Below are 16,329 nucleotides of genomic sequence, written 5' to 3'. Positions count from 1 at the left end.
GTTTCATATTTGCTCTAATAAAATAGGTTCTTTCAGGGCCGCCTTCCAAAGTCCAGAAGAATACTGTTTGCCTTCCTTATCTTACTTTCTGTATTGAGGAAGAAATTTATCTGAATTAGAAATGCAGTGGGAATCTAGTATATTTCTCACCTGCAAATAGCAACAAACCATAAAACTAAGTAGACTTTGTTCTGAAGGCCTTGTTGATACGGGTGGGAGTGTGCTGTTTAATTTTAGAGGGGCTTGCAAGGGGTTTAACTGTCCACCAGATAAGACAGCAGATAAGGAATTCCTGGTGACATTTAGTGCTTTACAATGCAAAAGAAATATGACTCCAAAGAATCCTGCCAGGGCTGTTTGGCCTTGCCTTTCTCATCTCAGCTGCAGGACAGCAGTGATGCCGAAAGCTGATACCTGTGGAATGCCAGCCTGGAGTGGATTTCTCTCATGGCATGTTTCAGTTTCGGGAACGGTATTGGTGGACTTGCAGAGAGATACGAGGTGTTCCAGCCTGGAAATGGAGTTACTCTGCCTTTTGCTAATCCTGGGCATTTCAGCTGAGAGTGATGATGTGAACAGAGCTCTCCCCAGCTGTCAATAAAGTGGCCGCAGCTATTCTGTGATAAAGGGCAGGGAAAAGAAGATTGAGAGGCGTACGTGGAACACTGCGCTGTGGTGTTAAAGGCTGTCTCAGAGGTCTTCCCGTTAGAAAGGTTCAGATGGGCAATGATCCCAAAGTTCCAAACAACACACTGATGTAAACGGAAAACACACCCAACCGCTGGGCTGGGTGACGGTGCGCTCTGCCAGCGGCGACAGGGCTGCGCCGTGCCCGCCCGTAGGTCCGCTCTGCTGCCCGGGCCCGGCGCGGGGTGCCTCGGGCAGAGCTGGGGGCCAGACCTGGGGGGCAGAGCCGGGGTGCCCTGCCGGGAGACGGGACAGGCAGAGAGAAACCGGGGGGCGGGGCGGCCTCGCCGCGGTGACTCAGCGGCGCGGAGCACCGGGCTGCGACCGGTATTTCCTGTTCCCCTGCCGCCGCCGCGGGTGTTGGTGTGTGCGGGCGTGGGCCGGGGGAGCCGGGCGAAGGCACCCCTGGACTGGAGGGCGGCAGCCGCAGGTGGGGACACGCCTAAAGAGGGGGCGCACCGCCCGCCCCGTCCGGCCGCCACCGCCCCTCCCCTGCCATCCCCTGCCCTCCCCATCCTTCCCCTCTCCTCCCCACCTGGGGGCGAGGCCGGCACCTGCGGCGGGAGCCCGCCCCGGCGTGGCCGTGCCGCCCCCGCCCGCGCCCCGCAGGAAATCGCCCGACTCGGCGGGAGCGGCCACAGCGCGCCCGGACCGAGCCTCAGCCTCGTCCCCAGTCCCAGCCTCGGCCCCGCACCCGGATTCGACGCCCCAGTCGCTGCCCGCTCCGGGGCGGCGGGGCAGGGCAAGGCGCAGTCCCAGCGCCGGGGCGCCTCTGGGACCTTTGCTCCCGCTGCCGGACGCCCTCCGCGAGCAGGCGAGTATCCCCTCGGGATGTCTCTGCCCCGAACCCGCGCTCACCGCCGCTTCCCTTCCCCCAGGCAGGTGCGGTGCCCCCCAGCACCCCCTGTCCCCCGCGGCCGGTGCCTCCGCTCTCCGCCCCGGGGGCCGCGCTGCGGCCACGAGCTGCCCGGCGTCTCCTCGTTCCTTTGTGTGCTTTGGATTTTATCGCCCTCTCGCCTGCGCTCCTCAGGCGCGCTTTGCCGCCTTTGTCCGCGGAGTCGGACCCGCCGCGCCCCCGCGGGACCCCCCCAGGCCCGCCGCGCACCTGGGCGGCGCGAACAGCCGGGCTCGGCCGGGGATCGGCTTTTCTCTAACGGGATTAAGCGGCTCTCGGTGACTTTTTCCGTGATAAGTACTTTCCGGGAGAGCGCGATACTGCGTGGAAAGTGGGAGAGATGTTACCGGCCAGTCGGGGTGTTTGTTTACCCCGGTTATTCCCGGGGGGGCCGCGGACGGGGCGGGTCCCCCGGCCAGCCCACGCCCCCGCTGTCGGGGGCTTGGGCTGCCTTTGTTGCACAGAGAATTCCTGAAATCTTTATGTTGGCACATCCCGAGTGGATTCCAGCCGTGCCTTCGGCTTTGGCTAACTGGGTCAGGGGAAGTTTCAAGTTAACAGGGAACCGTGAAACAAAGGACAGGCAGTTCCAGAAGACAAATGCTTTAATTGCCCCGTTAAAGTTCCTTGGCATCGCCCGTGTTTGCTGGAGCCCAGGTACATTAGATTGTCACCCTGGAGTGCCAGGGTTGATCTACCAGTGGCATGCAGTTCTTTAGTTGACAACTCTGCCCTTACTTACCCCCCGTACTAGAAACCTGTTTGCATTTTTTTTCCAGCATGAGAAAGTACATGCTGTTTGAACATACTTACGTAAGAGTCGTATAACAAACCAGAAAACTTTAGTGCTTCAGCGTTGCTTTCTAGTAGTTATTCACTTGAAACAGAGAGAATCTCTCAGTTATCTGCTCCCTAGCTTCAGTTCATAAAATTGCGTCGGTTTCCGCAGCTAAGATGATTGTCGAGGGCTCTTGGCCCCACAGCTGTGCTCCAGCAGAGGCTGCAAATGTCTGTTTTGTTTTAACCTTCAGAGGTAATTATCAAGGTCGCATCATTTGCAACACAATAGATTACCTTTTCTCTTGTTCTGCAAAATTTTAAAGGTTGAGAACTGTGATTCAGCTATAGTTCGGAAAATAAAAGACAAACTATTATGTGAAAAACTGCATCTTTCATTTGTGGAGCATTTATTGTCTAAGGCTTTAACTATCAGCTCTTTCAAACAGTGATACTTGTTAGGATCCAAGAAGTCCTGACCTGGCAGGAATCAGGTACTGAAAGACAAAGGAGGTTTGCTTGTGTGAATTAATAGTAATTGAGAGATCATCAGGCTGCTTTAAAAGGCTTTGAAATGTTTTTCATTTAGTAAGCATGTGTGTGCCACTTAGACATGGTCAGTAAGATTTATACTTAGTATAACATTATTATAAGGATTATGAGGCCTGTCTTCAGCCTTCTGACGAAGTTTTCTGCATATATTTGATTTTCAGGTGAGTTTACTGTTATAATTGCTTCTGGACTGTTACATGCAAACATCTTAGGGCCTAAACATTGGTTTCAAGTAGCAGCAGTGACTTCTCTGCCCTTTATAAAAAAAAGACACTGTGGACTGGAGAACCTGTATCTAATTGTGTTTTGCTATTGCCCTGTATCACTGACAGTAGCTGCTGAGGTGCTTAGTGCCTCTGCACTTGATTTTTGTGAGACTAAAGGGAAGTGTTGGGAATTATGCAGCAGAATTGGGGTGATCCCAATACTTTGCATGAACTATAATCTAAATAGATCTCTTCTGAATGAAGCATCAAAGTAATAGAATGTATGATAGTTTTTTGATTGCTTAATCCCCCCTTTTCCTGGTTCTGTGTCCTCTAAGGACAGCCAGGAAATCTTTCTTAGTGATTAAAACAATGTTTAGGTAGTTCCATGGCTTACAAAATAGAATGTGCCATACCTTTATAAAACCTATATGCTTAAAAGTGTTAGAAAGCTCCTGGAACACAGTAATCCTCAACTGAGGAACAGCGTGCTATTCCAGGACTACTTCGAAGCTGCATTTAACTTCAAGCAAAAATCTGGGTGATAGCATTTGTGTGTGTGTGTGTGTTTTAATAGTTACCAATCTTGTCTTCCTCCAGAACTTCCTTGTAAGGTAAAGGAAATCTCGTGTTACAAGACTGGTCACTTTTAATTGTTGAAATAGCAGTATTTATGTACTCGTGGAAGGTGTAACTTTTGTCATACTGTGTCTGCCTCAGTTTCATCCCATTGTAGTAGCCTTGGAATTGGTCACTCTAATGACAGGGGGAGCAGAGCACATGTTAGAGCAGCTTCAGGTCTGTGAGGTTAGAGATTTTCAAGTCTAATTTATTTTCAAATAGGTATGAAATTTCTAATTGCTGGGGAAAATTTAATTTTTTTAATTTGATAATTGATCTTTGGCATCAGCTGTAGAAAGGCTGTGGATCTTAATCCCAGATTGCAGTGGATTTCTGTGAACTTTGGAAGACTTCTCAAAAATGAGATAATCTATTTATAAAACAAATATTTATGGCAGTAAATATATAGGGCATAATTTTGTCTTCTAATAGATGAGTCTTGCCGTAGTGGAGAATGTTTGCGAATGCTGTGTTACCTACAAAGATTGGAGCAGTGACTTGGTGAGGACTGGTTTTGCATGACTGTGCTGGCATACACGCACCAGTGCACGTCATCTTTCAGAGTCAAAGGTTCAGTCTCGGTCTCATGACCAAGTGCTCTAAATGCATTGAGAACTTCTATCGTCAAAACAGAGCTGTTCAACCATGGGATGCTCTTCTCAATTATCTAACCCTATCCTCTTCCTCAGAAAGATCAGCACTATCTTGGATACCTATGTCTGCTCCCTTGAAAACTGCCTACTGCTTGTTGTCAGTCTTTGAAGCCTTCTGTTGCTCTTTAATTGTCTTTTACCAGTACTTGGGTCATCCTGGTCCCACTTCAGAAAGTAATTTTTTTTTTCCCAGAGTCAGTAAATTATAATTTAGAACCTGCTGCAATTATGTGGGTATTTTTGTTTAGGGTTTTTTATTTGTTTATTATTTGTGGGTTTTTGTTTGTTTTTTTTTTTTTTAGTCTAAGTTGGGGTTTCTTTTTTATTTTTGGGGGGGGTTGGTGCCTTTTTTGTTGTTTTGCTTTGTGTATTTTTTGGGTTTGGTTGGGAGGGGGGTTTGTTGGGGTTTGTTTTGTTTTGTTTTTTTAGCAGACAAAGCCATCATTCAGCTTTAGAGAGCTGAGCTTATTTTTTACTTAAACATTACATAATTTAAACAAGTAGTAACTGCAGGATTGTAATTAAACAGCTTGATGCAGCAGCAAAGTATACCAAAGCATACTCAGGTCATTTAATACCTTAAACTATTAATGTTTGGGTTGGGTTTTAGTTGGCTTGTTATTGAGGTTTTGTTTGTTTGTTTGTTTTGTTTTTTCTTTTTAAACTGATTGCTTTTTGAAAGCTTTTTTTTGTTTTTGCTTTTTATCTCCTTAAGGGATATTGTAGTTTTCTGTTTCAAATGAGAATGCAGACTGTGTCAACTTCTTTCTGTTCAGTGTGAGATGGCTCTTGCATTTCTGAATGTATTTAGGATGTTTATGATCCAAGCTTAGTAATAACAGTGAGCTGTGGGAGCTCTGGTTTGATATCTGGTGCAGCATCTATCCTGGTGTGTATTCATCAGCTGCAGGCTTTGTTTTTAGGAAGCATGAGCTACCCAAGTCTTCCTGAATTTAGGTCAGCACTGTCGTTGTGCATCTGAGTCCGAGAACCTCAGATAACCACGGTTGCTAATCTAAGAAGAAAACGAAACTCATTAGTGCTCTCTTTTCACATGAATAATGTGAAAACGACAGACAAAAATACTGCCTGATACAATCCTACCGTCAATAAGAAGGGTGCACGGCAAGATATAAAGCCCTATTGTTCTCGTTTTTTTCCAGTGCCTGCTCCCTTTTCATGCTTTTGGCTATGCTTTTGTTTTGTACCAGCAATCCAGAACTGCTTTTGAGAAGTTTCTTTTTACTTCTTAAAAGTGTGCAATTATCTGGGGTGTAGTTTAGATACATGTGAAGTGTCAGGTTTAGGATGTTTCCTTAGATTTTCATATGTTTTCATTGAGTTAGACGTGAGTTCATATGTATTGGGCCACTGTGGCTTTTTCCTAAGACTCGCTCAATGATACCTCTCCCTAAAGGATTGTGTTGTTGTTAACTCTATGGTACCAAACTCATTTTTTGACCTCAGCTGAAAAACTGACATATTGATAAGCTGAGCGTGAGCTTAACAATGCAGCCTCATCATATCCAAGATTTCACGTGTTGGTTCAAGCTGTGTGTTGTTTGCCTTGCCTCATTAATTTTTGGTCGGGGTTTTTAAGTCTTTAGAGAAAACCCGTAAATCTCTCCTGCACGTCACTCTCAACAGCAAGGCTGTCTGTAGTCCAGCTTGCACTCTCTATTCTAACATCTGCTTCATCATCTAGCTCTGCTTAATAGCCAGCAGATTTGGCTACTGGTATCTCTAGCCTCCTTAGCACAACTTTGTATAAGCTGATTCTGAGAATCTCCAGGGACATATGGACTGTTCAGGGAAGGAACGATTTCTAAGGAGTGGCCAAAAGCAACTGCAATCCGTGAAGCTGTGAGAAAGAAGTTTCCAGTCCTCCTCCTCTCTTTTCATTCCCACCTCGCAGACTCCCTGTCTGGTCCTGGATGCTCCTCTACCTTTACGATTTTTTCTAGCAGATCAGACTTTACATATGTGCTGGTTGTGGCGCAAACAAAACACCTGTGTGTTCTGGAAGTTAACAGTCAACTGTCACAGTTGTTCTTATCACTTGAGCAAAAACATGAAGGAAGAGATGCTTTTTTCTTTGCTCTGTTAATAAGGGAATTCTTTGATCTGTAGCTGTTACGCAGACTTTTGTTGAAAGATGAGAAAGAACAGGATTTTGGTTTTTTCACAAAATGGAAAGTAATTTGTGGCTGCATTAGGCAATGACTGTCTCTTTTTCAGTTGGGTCTAAAGTGACTGAAGATGTGATCCTGCCTCTGCCATCAGTTTACAAGAAGTATGCTGTACATCTAATTAAGAGTGTATGACTGTTTTCATCTGTTGAGGATTAAAGCAAAATAAAGCTTTTGCTTTGATCTTGTAAATGTTTCTTTAATGGAGAAAAAAGCTCTGTCATTCTTTCCCCTTCTCAGAAATGCAATGTACTTTCTGAGGCATCACTTATGTGCTCTCAGTTAGGAAAATTGCACTGTTTCTTTCCAAGAAAACTTTTGGTTTCTCTTCTTGCTGAAAAAATACAAAGACAGAAAAAGTGAAGTGGACGATAATTCTCCAGCAGGAAACAATGGAGGACATTCTTTTTTAGACTTTTTGTTTGCTCCACGAAAGTCATTCTTCACTAACAGTGCACGTACTAGCAGCTTTGAATTTCTGCTTCCAAATAAAGTTGAAGGAAGTTGATTAACTGTGAGTCAGTCTCTCTCCATCTAGGTGCTTGGAGGTTTCACACACGATTTAACCGAAAGCAGCACTTGGGAGTAACTTGTGCTTATTGTGTGGGCTTGGCTTCCCTGTCTGCAGCACTAGTCATGGGGCTCCTTTTCTGGTCAGAATTAATATGCTTTGCTCAAAGGGACAAAAGATGGACCGGAGCTGCACTTAATGCTTTTTAGGCTCTGCTTAGGACTGGCTTTGAAAACTACTGTGGGAAAGTTTTTTTAAGAACTATGTCTTTGATCTTTAAGGGGAAAGTTTAGAGCTAAGTCTTAAGGGAGAAGGTGTACAGAAAGAAATACTGAAACTTCATAGGTGTAAGTGTGGTAATACTGAAGTTGTTAATGAAACCAACTTTGATGGAAGACTTGATTTTATAAAAATGTTTCTGCCTTTGTGTAAAATAGAACTGTCATGAACTTCTACAGTCAAAAGATCCTTAAGTACTGGAATTGTCAAAAACTGCTCACTTCTTGTCTTGTCTTTTCTTTCTCTGTACAGCCTTTACGATAGATCTACCAAACCTACCAGAAGTCAGGATGTATGCTGGCTTAATGACGTTAGCTGTGCTTGCCGGCTCCTAGCACTACTCTGCTTTCCTAAGCTTCTTAATGCTTTGTATACAGATGTTTAAAGTTGTAGTTAAGTGATTTTTTTTGTTTTGCACACAGAAAAGTAATTTTTTGCTTAATTTAATTCATGTGGTTTTAATATATTAATTATTTTTTTAACCGCATAACTACATTTCAGACTACTTACTCCTTATCAGCATGTTCCTTTGACAATTGTAGTGCTATTCTCTGAATCTAAAATATGCTTGATTTTATTTTGCTCTTCTAAGATCAGTCACATGGATTGCTATTTAGTAATTACTTGAGATAGTTTAGTGTGTACATGTGCTAACATAACCTACAAATGTGATTGGATATTGAACACTAAATATGGCTAATGCAGGATTGTAAGTAATGTAGAATCTGGAAGTAGTTATACAAATCTTGTTGCTAAGAGCTAAATGTTTTACAGCACAAGAAATCATCTTGGTTTCTAAATAAGTAACATGCAATATGATATCACCCCAAAAGAAATACACACATGCTTAATAATACTAGGGAATAAGTAGTATGCACAGTTTACAGAGAGAGTCATGGTTCCAGGCTTCAGTCTTCCTGTCACATATCTTTATATGTTTTTATCTCTATTACTGCCAAAGTGCACACTCTATATAATATATGTAACTATGTTTGTCTAGATATATACATATAAGCATTCATTTCTTACTATCTAGAAGACGCATCACATCAACATTTCCTTGAATAGTTTTGCAATCAATACATCTCTTTGAATATTGCAATTTGACAGTACTGCTATGTTTCCAAAATGTCATTGTTACTTCTTTCAACATGTGCATCTGTCTCCACCTTTGCAGTTCATACCTGAGGTCTTTGGCACGCACAGTTACAGAATTGCTAGAGCAATTCTGATGTGGATGTGGCTTCTGGCATCATGTGAGGCACATTTGAATGACTAGTAGGTATCATAATGGGAGTCTCTAGCTTTCTTAATTCTGTACAAGCCACATAAGGAAATATTTCTCCATGCCTTTTCTGAGTAGATCAGTTAAATCCCTTGTGACACTTTTAACACAGAGAGCTTTCTGGTGCTCTGGTGCTTTCTGGTGAGAAAAGTTAAGGCAAAAGCTATTTTTGGCTGTCACTGTCTAAAATGGTCTCAAGTTTTCTGTGCAGTTCTCTTTTATTCCCTGGATGGATTTGACAGAGAAGTTACCTAGTGCTCCATTAGCAGTTGAAAGATTATAGACAGCAGAGATTTAGCAAAGGATTAGTCAATTGGAGAGTGTGCATTATCCGGCCAGGCTTAGAACCGTGATTGTCTCTTCAATCATTTTCATTAGTGTCTTATTCAAAGATCGAATTATGTAACAATGACGTTTCTGGGGAATCTGGTAGGAGTTTTTCTTCGGTTTCTCTCTCTCTTCTACTAACTATCCTAGCCTGGGAGAGGGGAAAAAAAAGCATTGTTTTTATGCTTCAAACTTGCAGCATGCTTTGAAAAGCAGCATTTCAAATCAGTGAAGAGGCATGACTTCAGTTGCAGCATCTGCATTTGGATGATAACTTAACGTGGTGGAACTCTTGAGAAAGGCAGGATGCGGTACAAGAAATACATAACTATTTTAGAAGCAGCAATAGGTATTACTCCCCTTAACAAGAGGGAGCTGCTTCCCGAGGGTAGACACGCAAATCTGTGGCAACATCGAGGGTAAGTGTTAAAAAGCAATCAGTGAGTAACTATGGGAAAAACTGTGCTCACCTTGAATCATGCATTTTTAAAACTTGTTGTCAGAAAGAGGAGAGTTATTAATAAAACAGGTTATCTTTTTTTGTACCTTCCAAGCTCTGTATCTTCAGTAGTTGTGGTTGAACTTTATGGTTTCATTAGAGATTTCTGTGTACTACCTGTCCTTGGCTAGAGGAGTAGCTAGGAGAAGGTGTTACTTCTAAATGAGGAATTTGCTGAAGAGCAGGAAGGATAAACACATGTATATTCATCAGAACAGAAGTGAAATAGCTGTTTCGTATTTTCTGCTTGCTACTAACACACATATATGTGTGTGTTTCCCCTCTCCTCATTTAAAACTATGCATATTTTAATTTTTATCTGTCAGAGAAGCAGTTCCTAAAATGAGAAAAGAAAAATCACTTCTGTCTGTGCAGGCAACTTTACTTCTCTGCTTAGAAGCAGGATTTCACCATACTTAGGAATACTGCTTCCCTACAAGAAGGTTTTTATGATTTTTGTTAAAAACTATCCAGAGTGCTTTCTTGTACCATACAACTTGAGTATTAGGCTTCAGAAAAATCCTTATGTATGTCACTGTTTCCACCAAAAACGTATGTTGTCATTCTCTTCCATCTGCCTCTGTATGAGTAGTGTGGATTGATAGGTGTCTTCAGAGTCCTTCTGGTCTCTTGTATTTTTGTAACGCTATAGAATGTTGCCACCTTGTTTCAGACGTTGCAGAGGAGTGCAAAATATGAGAGGCTTTTGTCCAAAACCAGTTAGTATGTTTCTGTTGGTTTGGAACAGTTCTGTGTAAGCAAGACTTCAGAGAAAAACTTGGACTGTAATTGTGGCTGTTTCACTATAACTGAATTCAGATTTATCCTGTAATTTTTCCACAAATGTGCTTTATCACCAGAACAAAAACTAGTCTAGAAAACACACTAATGGAAATGGTTTTGTGTCTTTTTATTAACACAAGTGCTCTTCATGTTGGTTTTAAATTTCCAGTGTCATGTTAATGAGTGCTTGTAGGGCTTTTTGTTAAAATCTTGCCCATTAAAAGAGATTCTCAGTGCGGTCTGTTTGGACTCAGGACAGTGGAGTATGCTGAACTGTGGCCTCCTTTAGTTGTTCCATATAAATTATGTACATGCAAATCTCTGATTTTTTCAGCTGCTCTTTATATGTTGATAAATTAGTACCTGATTTCTCCTGCTATTTTGAGAAGCTGTGTTGCAAAGTTCTTGTGTATATATTCTTGTAGAATTCTTCTTCTTTTTCAAGAAGACTGGCCAGAGTCACAGCTTGAATCAAGCCCTCTAAAAATGAAACTTATTAACTGTAATGTCTATTTCTTTTGTAACTGTGGCTGTTTGTCTTTCCTCTATTACTGAGTATTAGTCAGTATCTAAGTACAAAATACACTGTTAAAATTTGTTTTTATTTCCAGCATTCTTATTTGGATATCCCCGTGCTTTCAGGGAGAGGTTTAGTTAAAGTGATTGTTGAACACACTTGGAATTTCAAGCTGGTTAAGATGTATCTGGATTATGTTTGGATTTGCCATTCCAACAGTTTCAGAAAAGCAGAAAAGCTGTTGTAATTGGACTGTAATTGGGATCCCTTTTATGTTTTTATTAAAACTTTCAGGGAATAAAAGGTTGGTAACCAGCAATTGAGTTAAAGTAAACCCAGTTGACAAAAAAAAAGCACTGTTCTTTTTTTAGCTGCATACTGCTTATTCTATATGACTGGAATAAACACATTAATAATGCACTTTGCAAAGATCAGCTTATCACTCAACTTCTAGAGGTGCCCTGTTACATTCTTTGTAAAAATAAAATGCAATAGAAGTGTGTGTATAGGAAAAATTTGTAACATAATGAGACGCTTTCCAGAACCTAATACTGAATAAAGAGTATAGAGGTCCTTATTTGTCAACTTCTCACTGCACAAATTCAGGTGCATAATTAAGCACTTTATTTTTCTTAAACATCTCTTAAGATAAGAAATAGCACTTGAGTGTGATGCTGGTCATCTTGAGTGTGATGGGTAGAGCCATTGTTTGAAAGTGGTAAGAATTCTGCTTAAAAACACAGTCACCTGTGCAAAAGAAAGCAGGAAAGGCAGATACATTATTTTGCTAAGGTATTAATTTACATTTTCATATCAAATACATTACAGATTTAAGTTTTTCTACTTCCATCTTTGCTTGGAATTGTGATGATTTCTGTGACAGATAGATTGATTTTTATGAAGTTTGACAAAGGGAAAATGATGGCAGCAGTGGTAGTTAGGTTCAGCTTGCTTGTGTGACTTTTCTGCAGCCTCCAGAATAGTATTTTGTGCACAGCCTAGAACAGTAAGGGTGAAGTTTTTTTTGAATGCACAGTATAGCTTGTACTGCTCTTTGGTGGTCATATAAACTCATATTAAGTATCTTTTTCTTCTGCAACTTTGGAAATCATGTCTTGATTTAAAACTGTAGTTTACTTTTAGAAAGTGCTTTTAAGCTGGAAGACGTGGGGAGAAAGGATAAAATAACCTTCTAGTTTTGAGGTGTGATGTCTGGCAGGTGCATGCATTGTTGCATTTTGTAAAAAGTTAATCTGAAACAAAATGTATTTTTAAAAAAAATTAGATCTTTTAATTTTGCTTTTATGAACCTGCAACCTCATTATATTTGTGCTCAGGAAAATGTGAGATGGAAGACACATCAAAACTTGTGCAAGACTTTCAGACAGTGGGGAAGTTCTGCAGAATTCTTTCAGTATCTTTTTCTTACGTCTCTCAAGTGATCTAGAAATGGCTAATGGAGTATTAACCATAATGAAAAAACATCTATACATTGCAGGGGGAGGGGCTTGGAAACAGGCAAACAAACTCAAACCTGCTGAAAGAATAGCTAATATACTTTCCTAGGGAAGTCTGGCTATATCCTTCTTTGAAGATGGAATACTTTGGAAAGATGTTTTTGAGAGTAGAATTGAAATTACTGAGTTGCATGTTGTTTTCCTTTTAAACACAAAACAAAAGCCACCACCAAACCCTAACCACTAGCTTGTGTTTCCATTTCTGTCCAAAGTTCCTTCTTTATCTTAGTGAAACCATTCATTTTCTCTTTTCCTACCAAGGGTAATCAAGGACTAGACAAAGGGTCAGGGAGAGGGATGCTGAATGGAAGCTAACATGCTGCTTGTGTCCAAGAGGGGTAGCCTACTGAGCAGGGGAAGGAGAGTAGAAGATTACACTGGAAATTGTTTTCTTTCTATCATTTGGCTAGTGAAGTTCTTAAGTTACCATCTGATGTCATTGGAGCGCATGTATCTGATTGTTCTGGCTGAGGTTATGCTCAAGATACAATGCTGTTACTAGCTTTCCTGTGTACAGTCTTGTGCAAGCTAAACAATCAGACCAAAATTAAATTGAAAGAAAAAGCCACATGGTTTGTGGAGAGGACCAGTGCAACAAAATAAGTATGCTTCCTGTCAATACCCTATTTCATTGGCAAAAATATGTGGATTGCTTTGCATGCAGGCCTGTGTGTAAATATTGCTGAGTATCTCCTTTTTTAAAAGCACTATTACCACGTGATTTCCACAGAAACTAAAGCATGTCAAACTAAGCAGGGAACTATATTTTATATCCTCATTATCTCTAGGACTTCAGTGTTCCTGGCTTCACAAGCACTCCTTTGTGGTTATATGTGACTTAAATGAAACTTTGTTTTTCAGGGAGCAAACTACTGCACTGCCATCTCCTTGTGAGTGGGACTGGGAGCAGAGCTGTACATCAAGCCCAAAGCGTAGCACAGCAGGTAGACAGCGGCACTCAAAAATCATCACTCCTCCCAAGGTACTAGTCTGTAGTCAAGTTGCATCAGTTAGACCTAGCCATTAGTTTTAAATTATGTGTTCTTGTCGTGTGCTAGCTAAGGTATAGATTCTTTTAGCTATGTTTTTATAAGGTTTCAAGAAATTGTACTTATTAGAGTAATTAAATCTGGTGAAATTAAACTAGTGAAATTAAAACTAGCCCTTTTGAATTATCAAAGAAACTTTAAATGGTTACATGCACGTTTGCTGAGAACTTGATGATGTACAACAGGCCTCCAGAAGAGGAGAGGTTTCTGCAATGAAGTCAATATTCTGCTGAAGTTATGCAAATAATAATGCACAGGCCTGTACTAGTTCATCTGTTAGCTAAACATTGGTAAAGAATGGATGTAATCTATGATGATGTCTTCAGCAAATATAAATATTTAGCATGGACTTGGGGATAAATAAATTACTTTAAGCACAAAGGGTAATATTCATGGGAGTTGCTTAGTGACTCAGTCAGTCCTAGGAAACAGAATAGCCACACAGGGAGAGTTGTTTTGCTGCATATTTTCTTACAGTACATCATTAAGGTAAATATAATCCTTTTGGCATATTAACCTTGCTTTTGAAACCTTTTCTCAAGTGCTTGCAGAAGGACTATAAAATGCGTCCTTAGTTTTATGTGTCGATCGAACATGCTTGGCTTGTTTTTGTAAGTGATTAACAGATGATGGTTTTAAGAGAAGGAAAGGTTTTTATGCTGATGTTTTGCAAAACTATAATTGACTTCCATTTTTGAAATCAAGCAGCTATTGCTGCTTTAGTAATTTACTTAAAATGTGCCTATCTGCCGTCCTGACTTTCTAATTTGTGACGTACTTAACCAAAGCTACTTCCCTCTTTAGTTTTCTGAGAGTGAGGGAAAATTTGATATAAGAATATCAGTGAAATGTAGCTAGGCAGGAATGTCTCAGCTGAGGTCTTGAGCAGCCTCTGACATTGTCCTCAAAACAAAGACCTTCAGTGGTAGGGTACGCCAACTTTACATCAGGGAATGTGGATAGTTGCGAGCTCAACTCTTAGCAAAAGAAACTCCAGAACCATTTATCAGCAAGGTCAAGATTGCTCAGAAGATGCATCCAGCTGCTTTGTCTGTGGGCTTCTAGGAGTTGTGGAACTAACTGGCAAGTGAGTGCCTGGACGGTTGTGTCCGTCTGCTTTCTCCCTTATTGTTCTTGCTGTTCTCTTTTGGACTAATTGCCAGCTTACTTTAGTCGTTTGTGAAAAACATCACCCAAAAGTGGGCACTAGTACCCTAGCTGGGGCCTTGCTGTTTCTGAATAGGGCTGCAGAACTGCTTTGTTTCTTAATAAGCTCGTCAGCAGGAGGTTTGCCAGTATAAATAGGATGGGGAGAGGCAGGGCTTTGAAGCATAGTTTTCGTGCTCTAAAGAACTAACTTGGCTGAAGAACTGCTGTCTGGAGCTTTGTTTTTTAAATTAACCCCTATATCAGGGGGAAAAAGTAACACATCTTTGTGTACGTTACATCTTGTGTAATCTGCATATTCTTTTGCTTGTTTTTAATAAGCATAATGATCTCCATGAGAATGGGATTTTTGTTTTCTTTATTGTGTTGTCTTAAATAATTTGAGCCATAACAGCTGATTACTATGGTAAAGCTTTGATGTTGTAGGGATTGACTTCTAGTTGGGAAAGGCAGATAAATAGCTAAAAGCAGAGGATTGTTTCACATCCTTGCCAGTAGTCAAGAAACATAGGGAAGAGAGGAAGGAAATGAGATGTAAGCAAAATGAATGTTCAAACAGAACGTGCCTGCAGTTAAAAATGAAAAAGTTTGGGGAAGAGATTTCCTTTCAAGTGTTGATACACACTTTTGTATGGTGTCTGGGGGGAAAACAGTACACACTTGTGTGGTTTGGATTTGTTTAAACTACATTGTTATTTCATTCTTTAGAATAATGGTTTTAGTTTTTGTAGCTTCTTAAAGTAATAGAGATTGAAGTGCTTATGCCAAGTAAAGTTGTTTCAATTTGCACAGTCTGTAGAGGAGGGGATGGGGGAGGTATGTGTATGTGTTCAGGCAGAGTCACTGTTAAGACCCTGTTTTGCTCTCTTGCAGTAGGTCAAACTATTTCATTTGCTGGAATTACTAGTGTAATTTTCAAGGAACTGCAGTGTAATTTAAAACATTGCTCAGATGAAAATGTGGTTAGAACAAATAACTGTATTTCTTTTTCTCACAACTATAATTTTTATTAACTATTACCAAACACCTCTGCATATTCTCATGCTGTTTTATTTATCCCATGAATATGCTATACATCTCTGTTTTCTAATTGCCATATTCTTTGCAAAAAGAAAGTAGTAGCAAACAAAGCAAACAGTCTTCTGATTTAAAGCAAAACAAACTTGTAATGTGTGAGATCTGGTAGAACTGATGACTGTCCCAAACAGTGAGGAAAATATACATTATGTTACATTTTTTAAAATATAAATACAAAAAAAAAAAAACCCAAAACAAAACCAAAAAACCTGTATTTCATAACTGTTAATGTCCAGTGCTGTTCCTAGTTGTTCCACATAAAACAGTGTATTTCCATTTTTTTTTGTGAACTTAGAAATTGAGTTTATGATTGTCTTAGAACAGTGCTGCCTCTTGCTCTAAATAATTATCTACATTTTAAAATTTTTAACAGTTTGAGATGCCTCAGTAAATCTCTCTGTCTAGGTTTAAAAAATTTAAAATATTCTGCTCTTGAAAACATCATAATAGGTGGCCTCCTAAGTGACAAAGGATTTGACACTGTGATTATCCCATAAAAAATATGTACAAAGCGTGGGATGCTGTGTATGTTGGGGCTCTGTGTTTCTTCCGGGGATATCTATGCCTTCTTAAATAGCAGCCTTAGTATTGCTGCTTTGAGACTTGGAAAGTGTGTATTGCTGTTCATCCTTCCAGTACATCAGAGACAGACAACAGACCAGACCCTGCAGCTGCATGCCAAAATCTTTATGTTGCATAACCACAAGCTGTACTTTGGAAGTGGAGACAAGGGGCAGG

At 40.8% G+C, this 16,329-nt stretch overlaps 1 protein-coding gene across 1 annotated transcript in view; it reads left to right on the top strand.

Moving 5' to 3' along the window:
* Positions 1 to 1,151: 1,151 nt before the first annotated feature.
* The window catches only part of TJP2 (tight junction protein 2), a gene marked incomplete at its 5' end in the record, with an annotated part of 62,794 nt that continues 47,616 nt past the window's right edge, over positions 1,152 to 16,329 (top strand). Inside the window, 2 exons of the mRNA XM_084225890.1 lie at positions 1,152 to 1,501; positions 13,160 to 13,280. The remainder of the gene's footprint in view (positions 1,502 to 13,159; positions 13,281 to 16,329) is intronic.

This window comes from Fringilla coelebs, assembly GCF_963513975.1.
Source record: "Fringilla coelebs genome assembly, chromosome: Z".
NCBI lineage: Eukaryota > Metazoa > Chordata > Aves > Passeriformes > Fringillidae > Fringilla > Fringilla coelebs.
Note: the sequence above shows the minus strand (reverse complement) of the source record. Positions and strands in the feature narration are given on the sequence as shown.